We start from the raw sequence: 18,641 nt of genomic DNA on the forward strand, positions 1-18,641 counted from the left end.
TCCTCAGATGTATGTCAGCACAGCACACCCACTGTCAAAGCACCCAAAGGCCTTTACCAGAGATTACAGCGCCCCCTTTGTTCCATCCACCCTCCTCCCATCCAACCCTAATTTTCTCAGTTTTGCAGTTATATTTCTAGGACTTGTTTCGTTTCATCTTGTTAGTTCTTTTGTTTTATTTCTTGATATTTTATGTATGATTGGAGCCGTCTGGTATTTGTCTTTCTCCTTCTGACCTATGTCACTGAACATAATCCCCACCAGGTCTATCTACGTTGTCACTACTGGAAAGAGTTCATCTTTTGTTACAGCTGAGTAGTATTTCCTTGTTTGTATACTAAATCTTCTTAATCCACTGTTCTGTCATTGGTAACTTAGGTTGTTTCCATAACTTGGCTAGTGTAAATAATACTACAGTGAACATAGTGCATATATTCCTTTGATTAGTGATTTCCTATTCTTCAGATAGATACCTGTAAGTGAAATTGCTGGGCCATGTAGTGAATCTACTTTTAATATTTCGAGGAACTGCTACACTGCTTTTCATACAGCCTATGTTCCCATCAGCAGTGCAAGAGGGTGCCCTTTTTCCATGGCTCACCAACATTCACTGTTTCTGTTATATATATATATATATATATATATATACACACACACACGCATATATATACACACATATGTATGTATAAATATATATATATATACACACACAGATATATATATATATATACACACATATATACATATATAGAGACCAATCTCATAGATGTGAGATGGTATCTATTGCACTTTTGATTTGTATTACCCTGATGATAAGTGATTTTTTTATAACAAATTTTTTTTTTTAAGATTTATTTATTTGTGCATACAGAACTGGGGTACAGGCCAGAGGCTCAGGGGCGGTGAGAGGCTTCACCAGAAACAGAGTGGGGAGCAGAACAGGCAGATCGAGGAAGTACACTCCTGAGGGGAGCAGTGGGCAGGTCAGGAGAGGTCTGCCCACCATGTGGTCACCTCCGGGACAGGCGGGAATCGAACTCATGAGGAAGCGGCTTTAGATTCTCAGTGCTGTGCTTTAACCCCCTGCGCCACCAGGGAGGGCCATAACAGAAATTTTTTATATGTCTCTTGTCTATCTGTTTTCTTTGGGGAAATGTCTATTTAGCTCTCTTGCTCATTTTTTGATGTTTCTTTTGTTGAGTTGTATGAGTACTTTGTATTGCTTGCCCTATTGGGTATATTACACAGATATTTTCTCCCAACAGGACTTTTTTTCCCCCTTTTAATGATAGTGTTTTTCAAAACACAGAAGCTTTTTATTTTGATGTAGTCCCATTTGTTTATTCTTTTTGATGTTTTCCTTGTCATTGGCATTAAGTCCCCAAAGACAACTCTGAAACCAATAATGTCAGGAGTGTTTTGCCTATGTTTTCCTATGTAGATGCTTTGGTTTTCCAGCTTTTCATCTAAATCTTTATTCCATTTTGAGTTACTTTTTATATATAATATAAGAGTGTCTAGTAGCTTTTTTGTGTGTGATTGTCCAAATTTTGAGTTTGGGATGGTATTTGTATAACTAAGGAAAATCAAAATCCTAGTTTGAATAGAGGGTGTTGCAACAGAATATACTATTAGAAGATGAGATTAAGCATGTGGTATATTGAATGACTCATTAATATTGAATTGTATTTCCTGATCCTTGGCCGTGAGATCACTCACATGCTTTTCTAATGGCATGTGGGCAGGTACTATAGGTTGCCAGTTCTGAGAGGAGCACATGTCTCTGCTTAGCACAGCCAATTCACTGGCCCCAGGAGCAGAATGAGAAAGACATGGGAAGATCCTAACATCTTCATCAGCTTTCTATTGACCCACCGGAGAAATGGCGTAATAACTGCTCAACCTGCTTGAAAGATTATTGTGATTCTATTTATATATTAAAGTGCTTTGAAGAAAAGTATAAAGTACTATTCATATGGAAAACACAATTATACAACTTGAAAACTAGTCAAGGTCTTTGCTGGTGAATGATAATTAGCACTATAAATGTAGGAATTCCTACTAATTTATTTCAAAAGTTGTAATTAGTAACATTTCTGGGAATTTTCATTTTTAGTAAATATTGCTTAGAGTAAGTCTGAGCAAATGTGACCTGCTGTGTCTCCTCTTATATTTAAATTTTGAGCTAATGTGACCTGACATTGTAACAGAAAATACACCAGACTCCTTGAAAGTGCTTTTCTATTTTAGAGGTATTAGGAAAGGATTTGAATGCTTCCAGATTTTATTTTATTTTTCTGTATTAAAAAATGAAGCCAGAAAGTAAAATTTCAATGCTCTTTCTTTTTCAGAAAAAAACCAAAAAAACAAAAAACAAAAAACCCAAATTACAGATATTTCCCCATGTCTAGGAATAACTTCACCCATAGTCCAAGAGGTGTCTGTTCTAATGTTTGCCCTAAAAGAGGACACAAGAAATGACGAAAATGCCCATGCATGCTTTTCCAATCTCTCCTGCCCACTTCTCTATAATCCTTGTGTCATTTGAGGCAAAATTCTCTTCCACTTACAAAGACCGCTATATAAACTTCATGTAAACTGACATTTTTAAAACAAACTGCCCACTTATATTTTATCATTTGACCAAAAATATTCTTGATCTTCTTTTCTGAATTAAACCAGAAGAAGCCAGAAGGGGAAGAGCTGAGTGACGTAGTGAGACCTTGTGCAGAGGAGGGTGACCTGGCCTACTGGCATTTCTTCTCAGGTTAACAGGGAATTTCAGACTTGCCGGCAGAGGTGACCAGCAGAGAGATTTTTTTTTTTCTTTTCTTCATCCTTTCTTGGCCAATAAGGCAGAAGGGAGTTATAGAAGGATTTCACTATCCATTTGGGGACTCATTCCTCTTTTATTCTGTACCCTTGTTATAAAGGTGATTGGGGCTTCAGTCTGGTGCAAGGGACTCTATGTTGTTTGCCTGGTGCAAGGGACTCTATGTTGTTTCTAACTGCAAACTAGCCGTGAGTCCTCATTAACTTTCTGGCCTTCATAACATCAGACACTGTGGGCAATTACAGGGCAAAAAACCAACCGTTTCCCTAAACGCTGGGAGACCCACAGGTGTTGGTGTTGCCGTGACAGGAGCAGCAGGGAGGGTACCACGCCATGCCTTTTTCTTTAGGATAGTATAGGTTTACACTCTTTCTTCAACTGAGGTATTCATTTCTTGCTGTCATATTTCATGTTCGCTTTCACCTTTTTTGCACAATTCCTGGCTGTGGTCTTCGAATATTAGGATAAAGCACAATTCTGTGTGTAAATGAATATGTATATTGTGGTGGATTGAGAGTCAAATGTTCTTAGGATATTTCTGAAGACCCCTCCAATGTGAGAATGGGTAAGTATACTAATCTTGCTAGTAAAGGTGTCACTTCCATCATCTATTCCAGTAGGTTCACGTGGAGCCATGAGAGCGCTGTCTGATCTGAGGGGACAGGAATTGGGAACTGTTAGCTGGATGTTCAGGGCAAGAATGAGAAACTGGAAACCTTCCCTTTGTTCTCACTGAGGCTTCCTTGATGTCACTCCCCAGTTTTGATTCCAAAGTTCCAGGCCTTCTGGCTGCCTGGGAAAGAAATTTGGGCATGTCATGTAACTTTTCATAATCATAAGAATTAAAAGGCTTTTAGGATCTTTCTCGCTTGTACTAACTTAAAGACTCTGTTGCAACCACTCAAGTTATATGGAGCATATTTCTTTCAGTGCCCAGCAGATCAAGTAGGTTAATTCCCCTCTTTACTTGGTTGACACCAGAAGACATTTGCACTGCTGATCTTCCCTAAAGATGAGGCTTCCTTTCCAGGGCTCTTTTGGACTATAGGGTGGTTGTGTCTGAGCTGACCTTTCCTCTGTCCTCTTCTTGAAATCTTGCATCAGACAGCATCTGACAACAACAGCTCCTTTTCTGACCTCTTGAAACAGCTATATTTAATAATTTATATCTACTTTTCTTGATCTTCTTTTTGAAAACAATTCACTGAAAAGCCTCAAAATGTTTAGGCTTTTCCTGGCTATAGAAATTCTAGACATAAGCTGAAATAATGGTGAAAATAGTTTATCAGTAAGTAATTCAGCACTGTAAACCTTGCTTTAAAATGTATTAATAACAAACTGCACAAAGTTGAAATAATGGTAACAATTCTTATAAAACCAAGGAAAAAAATAAAAAATTGTTTTTCATATATCACTAGAAGTTGTATGCTGAACATCTGGTCATGAAATTTCTCCAAAGAGAAGTGGGTTCTTTAGCCCATGAGATGACTCCATAAACTCTGAAGGCCATGCTTTAAGTAATATTGATGCAGGTTCCAATTCTCACTCTCCTATGTTGACTTGTTGTGGGGGAGGGGAAATCTCCTTAACTTTTAATTATTTGGATTTCCTGATTTCCTGGAATTCTTTAACTACGTGTTTTATGCCTTTTAAATGTGCCTTTATGCAGAAACACTCAGGCACAGATGAGTACAGTATAAATACTGTATATCATTGAGAAGGCACATTTTGCCATCTTCTAAAAATCTAAGCTGCTTTATATGAATGATGTGATTTTAAGTTAATGTTTCCAAGTTCAGAAGTGTTACGAGGACACAAAACTGAGGATACCAACTTGTTATCAGTAAGGAACCAAAAAACCTGGAGAGAAGAAAATAGAATAGAGCATATAGAAACATACAAATTGTCCTGATGGCATGTTTCAACAAAATATTTACTTCAGATCACCCTGTTCCACTGAATTGAGTTGAAGACTGTCAAGCAAAATGGCTAATTAGTCTCTAATCATGGGAACTAAAATAAGTAGTTGATTCTCTGAGCATGTCTCGTGTTTTGAATGAATTTAGCCTGCCTGACAGATGTCAACTATGAATAGGCCATTTGTAAGCTGCCATTAAGTGAGAGATAATAGACTGCTTATGACCTCAGACTTAATTCATCAACTAAACCAGATGCTTCTATCCAGGCCTCAGGTCTGATCAACTTCATGAGAAAATGATACTCTGGAATGAAGGTCAATAATTTCACTCGCAAAACCTGAATTTAATTTAGGATTTTGAAAAAGTCATCAATGCTTAATCATCTTTAAATGTAGTCAGAATTCCAATATTTTCTTTCCCTTTCTCTCTTCTTCCTGCCTCCTCCCTCTTTCTCTCCTCTTCCTCCCTTCCTTCCTTTTACCCTCATACCAGTTCTTACCATTTTTAATTTCTTTGCTGATCTTATTTTTTCTATATTTAGAGTATGACATTGTAACCTATTTTTGAAATATATCATATTTAATTCAGTACAAAGTTCTCCAAGATATACCAAATTAGGCTTAGAGGGCAAATTGGGAAAACATGAACTGATATTTCATGCTCCTAATAAATAATTTTAGCCCCAAATTTTATTTTTCCTTTAATAATCAAAACCAATATTGCTCAAAAGCTAACATCTGTTGGAGTTCTGTTTATTTATTTCAATGACCATGAACCTTTGTCTTCATGTGAATTTCTCCTTTTCTTTTAAAATGCACGTGCTGTTCTATGCCTTCTTCTTTAGATTGCTCTCCTTCTTAATACTTCAAAACTGGAAGTTCTTATTATTTTGACTATTTTTGTAACCTGTATTAACTTAAAGCTTTTTTTGTTTGTTTGTAATTTTACATGAAGTCTAGTCCATTTATTGACTAGAGGAGTTTCCTTCTTAGCCCAATCGAACTCACTACATTAGTCATGGTTATTTATATCTTTTCTCATGTTATGCCCTATAAATTCTGTCTCAATATTATTACCAACCTTGCTCCATGAGCTTCTCACAATTTTCTTTCTCAAGGGATTTTCATAACTACTTACACACCAGGATTGTAAGAATTTTCATTATATGGTGAACTAAACTTTTCTGTAGTTTAGATAGTAGTTAGCTTTATTAGTTCTTGGATGTGTAAGTCTTCATCCATTGCTTGTTTTAGACAAAGCAACAGATTGTTATAAACTTCTATTGTAGTGCAGGTTTCGCCCACAATATTCTTACTAATTTGGGGTTCTTCTGTCTCATAAAAATGACATGTCATACAGCTGTTCCCTTAGAGTCCTCTTACACATATACTCACATGAAGCAATTCAGAAAGTTTTGTCTCCTTGAGCTTATTTGAGGGTAAGTTATTCCAGTTTTGTGGTGAATACTATCTATGGGTTTTCAGTTTTCCCTTTATTGTGCTCTTATTTTATGGGGGATTTTCATGGATTCCAAATCTCCTTATCTATACTATTCCCCAATTCCTCTCTATCATTTGATTACTATTATTAGTGTGATGGAGAGTCCTACTTTTATTTTGTGGTTCCTAATCTTTTCTAGGCCAAAAATTAAGCTTGTGTGTAAATCATTAGTAAAAAAATTCTGAGTGAAGACTTCTTGGATAGTCCATAAGCAATGTCTTGAACAGTAAAATGGATTCTGAATTCAGTGAGGTTAAGGGCTTAGATTCTATTTCTGTCACTTGATGGCAGTGTGACCTATAGCAATTCCTTTAACCTCTCTAATCCTCAATTTTCTTGAGTATTCAAGGTAGGTGCTAGTACACTTATTTCATAAGGTCGTAATGAGGATTCAAAAGCAAGGCATGTGCTTTGCATAGAAAGCACATAGAAAATTTTCAAGAAATGTTAGGATTTTTAATTATTATTTAATACTTTTAAAAACTTCTTATCAGTCTTGATGAGGATAAAGCATGTGGAATAAATCATTCTCATTTGGGAGTAGGAAGCACCCAGTCTAGTAAATTGTCACTTCACATTTATGTAGTCAGTCCATCAGGTTCTCAAACATCAGAAGTGTTTCATTGGTGTAGCCACGTGCTTACATAACTCAACTTAGCTCAAAGCATAAAGATATAGTCAAAAGTGTGAACCACTTTATTCCTTGACATTTTGTGTTTTCAGTACAAATTGAGATGGTGAACTAGACAATTTGCAGAAACAGTCTTCACAAGGCTGACATTATATTTTATGAGTTTTCCTGTTATTTTCCAGATTTCTCAGTCCTCTGGGAGTAGAGGATGGAAGAGAGTGCAGAGTGGGGGTTGAAAGACTTATTATGTTAGTATGGAAGGGCCACAACATAGATGTACCTGGAATGAAAAGCAGACCAGATGGAGTCATGAGATTGGGAATTTTTATTATACTGGGCAAGCAGTGGAGAAGGAGTCAGTGTGCTTGAAAGCTAGAACACAATGCAAATTTTGATTGGAGGGAGCAAACACTAATGAGGCTCCCAGAACTGACTTTTGAAACTCTGTAGAATTGACCTGACAGAGTTGTTTACTAGAGGTCAGATTCTTTGATGCACCAAGGTCTTCATGTACTATTTTTACATTTTTTTTCCTCACCACCTTCCCTAGTCCTCTTGTGCCTCTTCCACCTTCCCCTTCCTAACCTCAGAGTCCTCCCAGTACTTACTGCCATTGACCAGGAAGTGCTTTATATTACCCAATGGTCTGTTAGGTAACTGTGCAGTAATTGATTTTATTATTCTGACATACTCTGCTACAGATAGTTCTCTCAAACTCTCCCCATTTTGTTGAAAATGACTTCGTTTCATCCTTTCTTATGTTCCATTGCACTGCATTGCGTGAATATAACACATTTTCTTGATCTAATCATCTGTCCATAGACATTTAGGCCACTGTCATATCCTAGCAATTTTAAATAATGCTGCTAGGAACATTTTGGAGCATATGAATTTTTATATTGGTGGCTTAATTTTCTTTCGTTCTATGCTTCGAATGAAGCTATATGGTGTGCAAAGTCATACCATATCTCCATCTTTTTGTATTTAAAACTAAATCATATTGCTTCCCATAATGATTGCACCAGAAAACATTTCCACCAACAAGGTAACAGGGTTCCTTTTTCCCCACATCCTACTGGATGGAGACTTAGAGTTTGCCTTGCAGTGAAATTACTCTTTGTTCTCCCTTGAATGTTAATCTTGCTGGACAAAAGGTCTGGGCTGGAAGTCTTTTGCTTTATGTACTTAAATAAGTCATTCCAACTGTCTTCATGGCTGTAATGTTTCTACTGAAAAGTCCACTGACAGTCTGATTGGTGTCTCCATCTATGTTAGCCCTTTTTTCTTCTGATATCTTTAATATTCTGTCCTTGATGCTGTCTTTCAACAACTTAATTTTAATGTCTTTGTGTGTGTTTGAAATTAATTTTTGTGGAACTCTCAAGGGGCCTCTTAGATCATGACATCTGGTTCATTTCCCAGGTTGAGATGATTTTTAGCAATTATTTCTTTACATACATTTTCTCCTTCTGGGATTCCCATGACATAGATGCTATTTCTCCTTAAGTTGTCCCAAAGTGCTCTCACACTATTTTAATGGTTTTCTTTGTACTGTTCCATTTGTGTGTTCTCCAGCATTACATTTTTGAGCCTATTAAGTCTCTCTATTGCTTCTGTCTATCTCCTGTTGAGGGCCTTGGCTGTGTTTTCAATTTAGTAATAGTGTTTCTTATCTTCACTATTTCTAATTGCAAACATGCCTTCTATTTTCTTTATCTTCATTTTTGTTGCTGTTTTATATCCTTTATTGTGTTTTTGAATCCCATACCATGGTTGGAACTGCTACTTAGAACTCTTCAGTCATGTCCTGCAATTCTGCTAGATTGAGACCCTTTTCAGGGATCTTCTTTCTCCAGCATTTGTGAGCTGTACTTCTGCTTCCTTACTTTCAGTTTTTATGGGTTGTAATAGGGGTAGATTTTCACACCACTATATTTGCACCGATTGAAGTTATCAGATAATTGGTAATGGCAATGGGTATGGTAAGTAAAAAAGAGCAGCCAGGCAGGAGGCCACCGTAGTATCATCTCCAGTAAACTGAGAAATTAGTTTCCTCCTGTGCTCTCGGTATTTGTGTGGTGGGTACACCAGTAATCCCCTCCACTAGGCCAGCCCTCAGTATTATTGTCTCTTATATTTGGTGTCTACTTCCACTGTAAGCTAATTTTTTGAGTATTACACTCAACACTGGGCATGGATTATAGTTGCTCTGGGGTCACATGTGCAACTCGGCCTCTTTGCCACCACAGAGCCTTATGCTGGATGCTGGGGTTTGCTCTTGTTACTACAGATAACTGAGCTTTAGTTTATTCAACTATTCCTTTGTTGTTGTGTTTCATGTTGTTTTAGCACTGTGTTAGTATTTGACAGATATTTTGCTCAGGAGAGGTCTGCCGACCCACGTGGGTCAGCTCCGTGGCCTGGGACAGAACACGCACTGATGTGGCTTTGGTTAACTTGCAGTGCTGCGTCCTAACCTGTTGCACCACCAGGGAGGACCCCAACCTGCTTCTTCCTGTTATTCAGCAGCCAGTTGTTCCATCCTGAGCACCACAGGCGAACACCCATGCTGCTCTCCCATTGTGTGCTCTGCCCTGGGCCTCCAAACCCGCCCGCTCCTTTGCCCAGTGTAGTGTCGGACCTCAGGAGTCGCTGATGTTGGCATGTCTGCATCAGTAATCATCAGGGATTTGGCGTGACAGCCGCCTTCCTTTTGTGGTTTATATCGCCCCAGGATACTATAAACACTGTTGGTTAAAAAATAATATCTGGCCCTCCCTGGTGGCGCAGCGGGTTAAAGCACAGCACTAAGAAGCTAAAGCCACTTTTGCATGAGTTCGATTTCCGCCTGCCCCGGAAGTGACCACATGGTGTGGCAGACCTCTCCTGACCCGCCCGCTGCTCTCCTCAGCAGTATACTACATAGATCTGCCTGTTCTGCTCCCCACTCTGTCTCTGGTGAAGCCTCTCATCACCCCTGAGCCTCTGGCCTGTACCCCAGTTCTGTATGTACAAATAAAATAAATCTTTAAAAAAAAAAAAATTCTGCCCCCCTCTACTGTGAATGTCAGTTTTCCTCTCAGAGGTTTTTTGGCTTTGCTCTACTGCAACTAGTTGTGAATCTCTGGAGAAGGTGATATCAGTGTCTTCATTCTGTCACCATCTCGCTGGAGTCTATTTATATGTTCTCACAAGGAATGGTAATTTTTTTTTAAATTCCTAAAATGAAAATGAAGATTTCTCTACATCTAGTTTATAAATACAAATCTATAGGTGCAAAACAAGTATAGGTACCTTTAAATTATCATCTTCAGCTACAGGCACTGGAGTATAATAATGTATTACAAAAATGCCAGAGACATTTGGCTTTCATGAGCACTTGACTAGAAATCACAAATTAGTCAAGTATATTCCCCTTTATAAATCTGACACGGGCAACTTGGGTTTTCCCATGGGAAGCAGTAAGGTGTTCCCTGGCCTGAGTGCTCTGTTGTCCTCTCCAAGACCCAGTTAATCTTTTTCTATTTTTTTTTCTTTTGTGGGTCTTTAGGTAATGATTTTACAAAATTTCTAAGTACTTACATTGCATTAAGGTACAATAGATCATTCTACTCTCTCATATGTCTTTTGAGCTCTGGTAAGAGGATATTTCTTTGAGGCTTTTTTTTTTTTTAAGATTTATTTACTTTTGCATGTAAGAACTGGGGTACAGGCCAGAGGTGTGTGTGTGGGGGGGTGAGAGGATTCATTAGAGAGAGTGGGAAACAGAACAGGCATATCTACTGAAACACAATGCTGAGGGGAGCATTGGGCAGGAGAAGTCTGCTGACTTCAGGAGAAGTCTGCTGTGCCATGTGGGTCACCTCCCTGGCCGGGGACTGAACTGGTGCTGCAGTGGCTGTGATAGCTTCATAGTGCTGCATTTTAACCTATTGCACCACCAGGGAGGGCCCTGGTAAGAGGATGCTTCTTCTTCTTCTTTTTATTTTAATTGATATATTTTATTTTTACATCATTTTGTACATTTTTTTTTAAAGATTTATTTATTTATTCATACAGAACTGGGGTACAGGCCAGAGGCTCAGGGACGGTGAGAGGCTTCACCAGAGACAGAGTGGGGAGCAGAACAGGCAGATTGACGAAGTACACTGCTGAGGGGAGCAGCGGGCGGGTCAGGAGAGGTCTGGCTCGCCAAGTGGTCACCTCCGGGACAGGCGGGAATCGAACTCATGCGGAAGTGGCTTCAGATTCTCAGTGCTGCGCTCTAACCCGCTGCGCCACCAGGGAGGGCCATTGTACATTTTTTTTTCCATCTCAATTGTAATCCCCGTGGGTTTCCTATCACCGAGTAGAGGATGCTTCTTACCTCTGTCTGTCAAGTAATTTTGCAAACTATATATCAGAGGTCATCATGCATTCTGTGGTGAAGTGGATTGAGTTGAGAATAGACACTGAAAGATGTAGAGTGGGGTAAAAATTTGGAAATATTAGAAGAGTAAAGCTGGGCATGGTTATATTTTGTTGACCACTCTTCCCCAAAGCAGGTATCAGTTACACAAGGAAAATGAAGAGCTTGAGGAGGGGAGGGACGAGAACAATGGCTTTCTGGTTTTGTTTTGGCAACTATCATATCCTTTCCTTCATCTGAGAGTTTGCAAATTCTCTGGACAACATGCAACTTGAATTAGTCATTCTTGCCACTTTTTTCTTTGCCTTTTTTTTTTTTTTCCATTTCAGCTTCTTTCAGATTCCTTAAGCCTGAAGTTGTAGATGAATAGGGAGGTGTTGGCACATTCTTCATTCATCAAATGGGTATTAAATACCTCCCATGTGCCAGACACTATGCAGGTGTGGTAGAATTCTTTAGAGAAAGAGATGAGATAGGTTATTTGAGTTTCTTTTTCTCTTCCAGTTCAAGCCCTAGGGGTGATGACTAAAAAATTTAATGAGATATTGGAAAGGGCTCAGGCTTATCCATTTCTATGATGACTTGATCATTTGGTGAAAGAATGAAGATGAGCACAAGCGATGTCTACAGTAACACCGTATTAAAGCTCTCCCAAGGCAATGTAAAGGGGGTGGCCTTAGACCAGTGTGAGTTCAAATTGCACCTACCACTGAATCTCATTGCAAACACAGACACTATTATAGTGGGTGGCCTAAAGGTACCCATTTGAACTGATGAGGATAGAAGTTTATCGCAAAAAAAGAGAAAAGTGGAATAAATCGGGAATGCAGATAGCAGCACTGTGTCTGTTGTTTGTAGTTGCATCATGGAATTGTTTTGAGACTTATGGAAAGAGAGCTCAAGAAAATTCCTTACCTTGGGGCAACAAGAAAGTCTCCCTTGGCAGCATACTGGTATATGGATATGAAGCAGTAGTAGGAAGACTTGTTTCCCTCTTCTTAAATGTAGCATCCTGAGCTTGCTGATATATGCAACACCAGGACAATAATTTCGGTGCAGTCATTAGAATTATTTCTGTGCTTCCCACTATAGTTTTAAGCCAATCATATGCAAATAACTTCACAGGTAGTGACCATCATCAAGTGAGCTTGAGCAGGGATGGATTCCAAGGAGCTACTGTGACTGACAGGATGGCTGTGATGTGTGTAGCGTACTGTGATGCGTGCAGCATACTTCCTAAGCATCGGTAAACGTAAGTAGGTGAAATTTTCCAGGGAGACTACATCTTTAAAATTACTAGTCATTATTACTAAAATTAAATATGGATTGCACAGACTTGCAAAGAATACTTGTACAGAGAGAAATAGTTGACCTATTTTAAATTGGTTGTCTATATACATATATATTTCACTCTTTTTGATGCATTTGAAGGATTTCAGGGTTTGGTCAACTCCTTCAGTCTTTTTTGAAGTTCATTGTCTTTAGACTCAAAGGTATTAGCAGGCTACACCAGTACCAGGATTAATTGGCTTATATCTTGGCCCCTTTTGAGGTCCTGAGACTATTCCCAGTGAAGCCTCTGGAAGAAGCTTTTACTGAACTCCAAGTGCTGGTCATGATAACAGGGGAGGGAAGGCCTTGAAGAACCTTAGGAGGAAGTCTGCAAAAAGTTCCCTGGTGTCCGACTCAGCTGAGATCCCTATTGCCACAGCCAGGGAGATTGGACTTGTTGGGGCTCTGCTCTCTGCCACCACTGGGCCAGGGTTCACTAAGTATTCACCAGGTTGGAGCCCGCCCCTGAGATGGCACCACCCACAAAACTGATGCCTACAGGTGGCCTGTCATTTGTCCATTAAGCTAGTATTTCACCAGTTCATAGCTGAACAAGTCCAGGGCTGAGAAGGGCACATCCTTCAGGATAGGCAGACCCTGGACCAGCCACAGTGTGTGCCAGCCACCCTGGGCCACCACAGCCTAGACACAGATGCCTGCTTTGGTTATAATACCTGCTGAGACCACAGCTTTGTCTGAATCAGCTGCAGGGGCTCATCACAGTCAAAATGTCCAAGCAAGACAGGGCAGTGGGTGCAGAGGTCAGAGGTCGTCATTCCATCACAGAAGGCCTTGAGTTGGTTTTTGGTGAGTAGATGTTGGTGGGCACAGTCACCACCATGGTGACAGGGAGGCCACTCCACAGGGTCCTGTGCTCGTCATGTCTCACAGTCTCACAAAGGCATCCCTGGTGCTAGGGAAAAATGGGGTGCTGAGCCTGAGGGCACAGTCAGCACCACTTGCACACAGGTACAGGAGGTGCTTTCATTTGGCACAGAAGAGGATCCAGTGTTTGGAGAACGTCTGACTCTCGGCCTTGCAGCTCCTTGGCTAGCACAGGCTCCGTGTGCTTGCCTCACACTGAATCCAACCTCCCACACTCTCCCCTTGTTCCTACAAAGAAGGAGAAACCCGATTTGGTAGTTAATCATTTGGGTGTGGTGATCATATGCTATCAACATAGCAGAAAAGCAAGGAGTGAAACCAGCTAAAACCACTGCCACAGCTGTAAGAGCCTTTAGAAAAGCAATAGCGAGTTCTCTGCTAGAGTTGCTGCCTGTGGGGCAGCCCTCTGCACCCAGCCCTAGAAACTACTATGGGCAGTGCAATCGGCAGTGGGTGCCTGCCACCACTGGCTCCCCTGGGGCTCAGGCTGCAGGAAGAGGCCAGCGGTGATGGTGGATGGCTGTGGTCTCCCTCACCTATCACCCCAAGGCATGCGGGAAGCAGCATGGGCCAGCCCCAGCACTGTGGCTCTCTGCAGCTGCAGGCCGTAGAGGCCCGAGGATTTGGTAATGGGATTGTAGAATAGCCTGATCAGGTGCCATCTATGAACTGACCAATTGGTGCTATGATCCGATCAGCCATAGGATTGAAAACAGTCCACTCATACTTGTAGGTGGGATCAGGGGGAGGGTGAGAGGTTGAAAGGGTAAGTGAGTTGGTAAGGTTTTTCACCTCTAGTCTCGTGGCTATCACCTTGTGCTTGGAAGTGTGGGCGCCGGGTATGCCTGGCTGATGGTGGACACAGTGGACACCTGGAGCGTGGAGTTAGCGTGCCTAAGTGGGCGCACCTGAGCCTGAAGGCAGACTGAAGGCAGCATCTCTCAGTGAAGACGGGCACAGTGGGGAAGCCATGAGCCGACGAGCTACAGTTGTGAGAGGAAGAGATTATAAAGGAATGAATGCCAGAGAGCCCCAAGAAAGGAAAGATTCACTGGGGGCTTAGTTGCTGCCAGCCTCAGGGGCCCTGACCTCTCTGCTTTGCCAGCCTGCCAGCTTGTGCCACAATAATTGGCATAGAAAGAGCACTAAAGCCTGATAATAATACTGAGGGCTCTGGGATGGGACTCTCCTTTATCTGTCTACCTGAAACAATAGAGAAACTGCCTTGTGCCTGCTTCCACAAGTATCCAGAAGCAAACCTCAAAGGAAGAACAGAAACTCAAAAAACCTCTGAGAGGAAAACTGACATTCACAGTAGAGGGGGGGCAAGAATTTTTTTTTTTTTTTTTCACACCAACAGAGTTTACTGTTGGTGTGGGCCAGCAACTGATAAAGAACTGTAACACTGGTGTTTCTGAACCACCGCCTTCCAGTGATCAGTGTTGACTAGCACTAGCTGTCCAGGTCACTTCAGAGAGCTGTTAATTGCTTCTGATCACCCAGCACTGCCACTGGGTGCTGTTGCCTCCATTGCTGTCTGGTCTCCTGTCCGGTGCTGTCTGTGCCAGCCTTCAGACTATTGCTGTGGCACCATCTTGGCAGACCTGCCTGAAAGCACCTCAAGCTATGGTGAGTTGGATCCTGGCCGGGAGCTCCAGGCCCTTGTTGGTGGGATGGTGCCATTATGACCTTTTGTTTGGGAACTTTGGACACCACGATAGCCAGCCACTTGTGGCTTTGGGGACTTTATTTACCCTGTTTGTGAAATAAACCCTATTGTTTCCTGAAATAGAGTGGTACACGCTGGTGAAAGACCCACAGACCTTGACCTCTTCTCCACCTGGTCATTGTCTTTTTGATGCAACAACCCACCCCCCACACACACACCTCCACCCCCACCCCCACTCCTGCTCCACCCCTGCCCCAGTAGCATTCTTTCAAGGGGAGAACTGACTAGGAGATGGAGAAGGAGTAAGAGACTGTGACAGAAATATCAGAGAACTGTGGGTAGGAAAAATAAGTGAAGAATAAGTGAAGAATATTAGCCTCAAAGTCAGGGGCAAGGGTGGGGGTGTTGTGGAATACTGGAGCATTTGTATAAGAAATAAGAGTGGAGGGAGGAAGAGAGGGACCACTGGCTAGAAAATGCCAGGTTAATAAGCCTAAGAGATTGCTGTTAGGGCACACATGTTAAAGTCACAAGCAACATAAATATCCCCCAAACTTAAAAATAACCATTTATTTTTTCTCACCAGGTCATCAGCACTCAGGTGGGCACTGAAGCCGTGGCTGGACTTGTCTGTTCTCAGGTAGGCTTGCTCATAGTTCTGAAATCAGTTATTAAATTGTCTGGGTTTGTTTGATCTAAGACAACCTGGTCTATGTGACTTCTCAAGTGTCTTTCCAACAGGCTGCCCTTGGTCTGTGCTTGAGGCAGTGAAGGGATTGTAAGAGGAAAAGGAAATGACTACTTTTATCATGTATATGTTTGCATCCAGTTGTGTTATCATTGGCCAAAGCATTGTGGGAGAACACTACAAAAGACATATATGCAGGAATGTGGCATTATTCCAAGTATTTGCAAAATTCACCCCTTACTCTGTGCACAACAGAGAACCCCTCAGGAGAGTCCAGCATAGAGGGAGGCAGAAGCTTGACTTGACTGGCACCTACATCTCATTTTTGCTCTAAGCCCATGATATTTAAATATTTTTGAAACAATGTTTTGTTTAAAATAGTTTAGTAGAAAGCTAAACTATACTGGCCATGCTAGAATTCTTCACATACATTTAAATTATGTTTTGTATCATTATCAAATGATTGTAAAACTTTAGTTTCATTAATTTTTGGTTCGAAGGAAAACTAAAAATTTTCTTTTTCCACTCAGAATGGAAGCTTAATATCAGACGTTATCTTGGTCTGGCTTCATTTGAATTTAATATTAATGTGTTCAGTGGTATACCAATGTGTGCAGCTGATATATGGAATCCATTTATTTTATCCAGAAAACTATTCATACTAAGATGAAAGGGGGGAAAGTAAGAAAATGGACTTAAAACAGAACATAGAAACATAAAAACTGTGGCTGTTACCTGTGATTCATAAAGTTCACTAGATCTAGGCATAAAACAAAAATAAAAAATTACATTTATAGTACATATAGTTTACAATATATTTCATAAAGGATAAGTTCCAGAACATTGCACATGACATAGTACACTTTAAAAAAATTAAGAACAATACATATATTTTAGGAATACTTCTAAAATAAAACTATTTTTATAAAAGCAAGCAAATGTTATACGTGGGATTCATTGTAATAGTTTCTCCTTGAGTAGAAGTTGAAGAGGGACAGGATGAGAGAGTTCTAGGAAGTTAAAACTTTTTATGTTAAAGTTCTAGTTTTCATGATGAGTGTAGAAATACACCGTTCTATAATTATTTAAAATCTATTCATATATTGGAACAAGGAGGAACAATTTATAGACCAATCATGGGAGTGTGTTATGAACCAAAGATCATGTTTAATTCCATTCTGTACATCTAAGTTTATTTAAAAAATAGTATTACTTAAAAGATTTAAATTAGAGGATAAATGACAGATATAAAATGGCTTATATGTATGTACCTACCTCTTTTTAAAGTGCATTCTTCACCTTCCCTTATGCCTTTAAAGAAATCTGATTTGGTACTAATAAAATATATGTAAAGTTTTAAAATTTCTTGGTGTCTAACAACAAGTAACAAAATTACTAATAACAGTCATTACAAGTCTTACCCCATTTTAAATTTGACTCTGTAAACTACCAGTAAAATCTGAATTTTGTAATCATAGTTTATTTCCACATTTACCATTCTGTGACAATATAACACACAAAGTTAATTTTTAGCATCTGATCATTTGGCTTCCATGGTTAATGAAGTTACACAGTGTAGTAAGTTTATTTTTCTTAGATTTCAGAATAACAAGAAGGAAAGACTCTAATTTGGTTCCCATTCACTTGAAGTTTCTATTTAAAACAATGATGAAAAGAGAATTCTTACAAAGTTTACGATTTCAGCAGGACGAATGGGAATTTAAATGAATTATTAGTGATTCTTCATTGAATTATGTGAGTCTATACCAGGAAATGGAAAAGATATCAAGTACCTCACTATACAATCCCAAATAAGTAAGAGGGAGATGAGTGCTGGGAGAGAACAGAGAAAAAACAAAACTAAGCACTCACCCTAAAGGCAACAGCAGATGTTTCCCGTCAAAGATGATTACCACTGGGAAGCAATTAGTGAACGTCAGGGCCTACAGAGAATGTCCACATTTAAGATGCTCTAAAAGAACTTACTTAGAGAGGCACAACTCTCCCTGTGTGATACTAAAATTAAGCTGAATTAATTCCTCACGGAATTGACCATAAGGAAGACTCCTGTAAAAAGTCAGTCTGGGAGCTTGAACCTTGTGAATTAGGCAACAGAGGAATCCTTTTCAGAGGACAGTTACCCAGAGTTCAGTAGAGAAAGCCAGGGCAATTATGAGAGTGATGGACGAGGCATCTAAGAGCTCTGCTTGAGAAGATTGCTTTCATTTGAGACATTCACTCTTTGTTAGGAGTATATTAGGAGTAATAGTGTGTTATATTCTGGCTTGCTCCAAAAAGAATCTGTCTTTGAATTCCATGCCACATTTTTCTATCACCCTTTTTCACTGATTGCAAATATTTTTTTATACTGCTTAGTGTTAATGAATCTAGATTTATTTTTTAAGATTTATTAATGCATACAGAACTGTGGTACAGGCCAGAGGTACAGGGGGTGGTGAGAGGATTCACCAGAGACAGAGTGGGGAGCAGAACAGGCCAATTGGTGAAGTACCCTGCTGAGGGGAGTAGTGGGCAGGTCAGGATAGGTCTGCTGCGCCATGTGGGTCACCTCCGGGGTGAGGATTGAACTCATGCTGAAGTGGCTTTAGCTTCTTAATGCTGTGCTTTAACCCACTGCGCCACCAGGGAGGGCCCTGTGCAAGTTTAAGTGAAGGTGAGATTAAGTGTGAGGTAAAATTGATGATTCTGGATGCATGAAATGCTTGTTTTTTTCCCCTAGTGTACCTAGGATTTGATGACCCTGCAGAGGAGACAC

Source organism: Condylura cristata, unplaced genomic scaffold, assembly GCF_000260355.1.
Source record: "Condylura cristata isolate star-nosed mole 26May11 unplaced genomic scaffold, ConCri1.0 scaffold00012, whole genome shotgun sequence".
Classification (NCBI taxonomy): Eukaryota; Metazoa; Chordata; class Mammalia; order Eulipotyphla; family Talpidae; genus Condylura; species Condylura cristata.